Source organism: Lethenteron reissneri, chromosome 38 (genome assembly GCF_015708825.2).
Source record: "Lethenteron reissneri isolate LAM-NWPU_2019-01 chromosome 38, ASM1570882v1, whole genome shotgun sequence".
NCBI classification, from domain to species: Eukaryota; Metazoa; Chordata; class Hyperoartia; order Petromyzontiformes; family Petromyzontidae; genus Lethenteron; species Lethenteron reissneri.
Window position 1 is genome coordinate 2,921,387 of NC_083816.1, and position 6,000 is coordinate 2,927,386.

The window sequence follows — 6,000 nt, forward strand, 5'->3', positions numbered from 1 at the left end:
GAGGCAGTACAGCGACGGTGCGGCTGTACCAAGATCAGCAACCCCCCCCCCCCCCCCAAAGTTACAAAATTTGTATTTGCATGATGGGGACCCACAGGAAACATTATGCGCCAGGGACCCCAAATATGCCTTCGGCGCGCCTGATTGCACCCGTTTCACGCCGAAGATGATGCGATAAGGAGATGAGCAACAGCGAGTTTTCCTGTACTCTTGACATTAAATTTGATCACTAAGAGCAAATACAGCAGACCAATGCGCCCAACGGAGGGCGTATTCAGTGAATGCATATTAGCTGCTCAGAATCATCAGACTATTTAGACTGGAGGAATCCGATGAGCTAAGAAGCTTTTTTCACAGATGTCCAGTATGGGCGGGTCAGCAATTTACAGCAGCAAACAACAAAAAACGATAAGGAGTGCAACAAAAAACGAATGTTAAGTCACGAAAAATAAAAATTAATTCGACTTAAAACTTTCGTGACTGCAGGAATTCATATTCTTTGGTTCTTTCGGGAAATTCACGTAGATAGAAGAAAAATGAACAATAAAAGATAAAGTGAAAAAAAATAACACTAATGTATATTGTAGCCTGGTTCTGAATCGGAGTGAGTGTACTGGCAATATATAATGTGGACTGTAACCTGTTATTAAGTTTGGTGAGTGTACTGGCAGTCTATAGCTTAAAACCCAGGCTACAGTCGACATAGACTGCCAGTACACTCACCAAGGTTAAGAACCAGGCTACAATCTACATTATAGACTGCCAGTACACTCACCAAGGTTAAGAACCAGTCTACAATCTATAATTATAGACTACTGGTACGCTCACAGAGGTTAAGAACCAGGCTACAGTCTACATTATAGACTGCCAGTACACTCAGAAAACTTAATAACCAGGCTACAGTCCACATTATAGATTGTCAGTACACTCACTTCAATTAAGAACTAGACTACAGTCTACATGAGTGGGTTTGTATTTATTTATTTTTTATTATTTTTTAATTCACTTTATTAAAAAAATCTATCCACGTGACTTTACCGAAAGAACCAAAGAACATGGAAAATAAATTATTATTAATATTATATAAGTAAGCAACAAGATGGGAATTGCACTGAGAGACAGACGCGGACGGGAACACGTGGATTAGAAAAAGAAAATCACAAATTAGACATTTAAGAAAGCCCATTAGCACTTTTTCAGAAGCGACTTGGCCACAAATGATAGCTCAGAGAAGTGGCGTATCGTGTGGACATTTATAGCACACGACAAGCCACTGCGTTCAGCTATCATTTGTAGCAGCCAAATGTGTACGCCCTTGGTCTGTGCCAAGTAGCCCAACGTTCAGTCCAGCTCTGGCGTTAGTATACGTATAAGTAATTTGTCACGAAGTTAGACCGTGTTTCATTCATAAATGTTGGGTCACAAGTAAATTATTCGTTATACTCATCATATGGCTCCAAGTAAACGACAAAGTGTGATTCGAACAACGGTCAAAGGTTAACTCTAAATCAAGCGAGAACAAAATATGTATTGATTAATCTCCCTTTGTCAACAAAAGAGCTCGTACTTAATATGTATGGCATAGTTCTACTTTTATTGGTAGCCTTGAACCGGCAGTGGGAAATTCCGCATTCGGGCGTCTCGTTCTTGTTGCTTTTTGTGACTTGCTTCCTTATTCAGATATTTACATTTACATAAGAAGCTCAGTATGTAAACAAGAGGGAACTGCACCATTGGAAGACCACCGTTGAGTTCTCAAACTCGTGAGAGTGATGTTATCTCGTTAGCTGCTGCTTGTTTAAACAATTATCGAGGAAGCGATGATGGGGATGATGATGATGACATTTATTGAATCTGGCCCGGATTTAAAGTCATCGTTGGCAGATAATTTCCCTCTTCTATGGGGGCATCCATTCTCTATCGCCTCAGTGGCCAGGTAGGCTTGGAAGAGGCTTGGAAACTCACATTTGATCCCATCCACCATGCCATGGAACTTGTGAGTCTATAGTTTGTGTTAAGGTTCACAACTAAACTGCTGGCTTCACGACGCTTTTTCACCCGCATGTGCTCTTTACATTGACTTGTCAACACGGCGTTTTGCGAAGTCATTGCTAACGGCAGCATAAAACATCAACCTCAGTTATTTTGGAACGCAACACCATCAAAACACATTTCAGACAATGGCCCTTCACAGCACGTAACTGAAGTGGTCAGAGATAGAGCGGCTAAGAGTTAAAGACGGTGTGCACTTCACACCATGGGACCTGATGATAATTCAGTATCAAACGTTTATTGTAATGCAGGTAAGCACAGCTTCGCCCACCTCACATCTCATTAGCTCTAAACTAAACTATTTTTAAATCCTTTATATTAAGTTCGCTTGCTTGCTTAGGACCGTGCAAATCTTTCGGTCGTTTTTTAACCCACTTCCCGTGATCCAACCGAGCTGACATTTTCCACACAGACTCGTTGTGCGTGACAAATTTTTTTCCTAAATGTTACACTTTTTAGGACAAAAATATTATATTTAATTACCAATTGCTTAATGGTGCAATGCAATCATCTGACCAATAGCTGGCAGCCATCTCAAGCCAGAGGACGAGAGGACTCTAGCCGCCACGCATATAAAGGATTTATAGTGAAAAACTTTGTTTTTACTGGTTATACTTATTTATTTTACCAGGTAAGGCCCACTGACCTATACAGCTCTTTTTCAGAAGCGCCCTGGTCACAAATGATAGCTCAACAAAGTGGCGTTTCGTGTGGAAATTTATTGCAGCCAAATAATCTCAACGCGTGTAGGTTAAATGTGGAGGGGAAAACCGAGGGACCCGGAGAAAAGTCCACGCGACCACGGGGAGAACACTCAAACTCAGAATCGAACCCACAACCTCCTGTATACCAGGCGAGGTATTTAACATCTCGCCATTCCCATCCCAGACATGTAACAGTACTGAGTTGGCCAGCGACTGCATCTGCATCACCGAAGGTATTGCTGCCTGCTGCACATTCGACTCGACGTGTGTCGATTACCTGAAATCATCAGGAATGTTCAAAACTGTAAGTTCAGCCCCTTCCTCTGAAAGCCTCGCTCCTTTCATTTCCTTTACTCCGTAGTCCCCACTCCCTCCTGATTAAGATCCCTCCCCATGCTGATTTAGGCCCCCAGCGTCTCTCCCTCCGTCCGGCTCTCCGCCTTTCCTTTTTTAGGCCCAGCCCCGCCTTCTTCTTTAGGCCCCGCCTCCTTCTGTTTAGGCTCCTCCCCTTTCTTCCGGACACGGAGTTTTGCTGCTTTGGGTTGTCGTAGGGGTGGAAGGGGAGGGGTAGGGTGAGCGTGCACAATAAGGGCTGGATTTTTTCGATTTAAAGCTTTCGTGACTGCAGGGATTCATCTTCTTGGTTCTTTCGGTAAAGTCACGTAGAATGGAAACAATAAAAATAATAGAATAAAACATAATAAAATAATTCTCACGACGTTTCGGCCACAACGCAAGCAGCCGTCATCAGGTGAAGACCAAGTCTGTCGGGCAGACAGCGTCTCCCCGACAGACCTGGTCTTCACCTGATGTTTTATTTTATTATTTTTATTGTTTCCATTCTACGTGACTTTACCGAAAGAACTAAGAAGAGAAAAAATAAGGATGATGGTGTCAGCTTTACGATAACTACATTCTCTTAGAGCAACATAATAAAATATTATTACGTATACTCTCTTTTGAAGGCAATCTTATTCATGAATTCGTTGTTTGCCTTGACATGGGGATGTACACGTGGAATTTCCCTTTCGACGCAAGTATTATATGGCATGATATTTAATTTTCAAACACAATGGTAAATTACACCATACATTCTTGCTAACCAAACACATGTATTTAGATCAAACATATGTATGTATGTAGAAATTATTTCGCACCGTATCCTGCCTACCCTGCTAATCAGAGGTGCAGACGAAGGACAGCAAACTAAACACAAAAAAACAGTTCTAAAGAAATTCGTTTTCAAATCCAGATTCAAAAGTGCATCGCTCCAGTGGCTTCCTAATATCGGAAGGAAGAGCGTCCCAGACGGCCACAGAAGCGCATCTGAACGCGCACGATGCAATGACCGTCTTTGTTCGATGGTCAGATAAAAGCCGCTGCGAGGATGATGGTTTATGTTCCATGACGAGATCAGCAAATTAAAATTCAAAAGAGGCTGCAATGTGGCTCTGTGGATATGTGGGATGACGTCCACTCAAGGAACATTTATTTATTTATCTATTTCTATTTTGTAAATGTATCTAGTGTTTCGGAAGTCGCGTGAAATAGCATTCCCAAAATAAATAGGGTCTGTGCCATTTCTAGATTAGGTAACGTCGCAAACATCCTAGCTAAATGTACATGACTTCAGATAATAACAAGTTAAGTTTATGACACGAATGCATTACATGTTTCATGATTTCATAACAAATCACGCGCACACACGTAACAGCAATATTAAAAAATATATTTGTATGTTGATTAATACTGCGTGCGGTATTTAGCTTTGTTTAAACGTCCAGAGTCTTTTTTAACTTCTGCACTGTCAGCACAATACTTTGGCCACGGTATTTCTTCCGTGAAAACGGAGCCTCTTCACATGAGCATTAACCCACGGAGGTATGTGTGTTGAACTTATTTTGCATTGTACGTAGCCAACCGTACTAATCGGAGGTGCATCACCAGCTATGCTGGTTATGTGTCTGTATATGTTGAACTTCTTTCGCACCATACTTAGCCAAATGTGCTAATCAGAGTTGCATCACCTGCCACGCTGGTTATGTATGTGTAGGGGTGTCAGGGGAACGATTCCCACCAATAGGAGGGTTAGTGGGAGAGGTAATCGAGGAGATATGAGGGGAGAATTTTGATGTTTTACCTACGTGACTTTACCGAAAAAACCTAAGAATATGAATCATTGCAGTCACGAAAGCTTCAAATCTAGAAGGGAAGAAGGGGCCTTTAGCGGGGACGAGATTGGGACGGCTGGGGACAGGTGTGGATGGGAGAAAAGGATTAAAAGACGAGCCCCCTGCAACCTAGTGTCGGCTCTCCTTTACATATGTATGTGTGTTTAAAATATTGTATGTTTGTAAAAAAAAGTTCAAGTGTTCATGGGCAGTGTAGACTCTGTTGCATTTCAAATCTCTCACAATCAGAGTGGAGAACCAGAGTCAACATGTTATGTAGGCAAAGCATTTGCACAGAGCAGGCAAGGTCAAATAACCCACGTGGACTGGAGCTATTCGAATAGTTGGGGGTTTTTTTGTAAACAAATATGTAATCGCATAGAAAAAATAAATAGATATGACCATGCTTTGAGGCAGCTACACAAGGAGTTAAATCAATCGGTGGGGAATTCGCGCATATTCACTTTGTCACGTGTGGAAAATGTATCCTGTATCTCCACAACTCTAGCCGCCGCCTGATGAGGCTGGTTGTAATTACCGGCAAAACGTCACCAGGTACTCGTATCGTAAATGTTGTGGGTTTACTCTCCAACACACCGGTTAGTGCTGAACTAGTAACGAATTATATTCTTGGTTCTTTCGGTAAAGTCACGTAGAAGGGAAATAATAAAATAATGAAAATATAAACAAAAAATATTGTTTTATATTTTTATTATAATAATAAAAATATATAAATAGATTTTTTTTCCCTTCTACGTGACTTTACCGAAAGAACCAAAAATATGAATCCCTGCAGTCACGAAACTTTAAATAAAAATTTAGTAACGAATTGGCGGGTTGAACGACACATTTATATTTATGCGATCTAACCCCCCCCAAAAACACTCTATTTTGGATAATATTGGTCGCGAAAGCCTACTACGTGTTGAACTGACTAAATTGAAATATGTAACTAGGGTGCATGCAACCCTAACCCTAGCGGCCGCCGATGTACGGTATATGTGCCGTGCTTAGAGAAGCGAGAGACCATCGCAGATCATTATCTGGCAAGTCTGTGACCCCATAGCGATGGT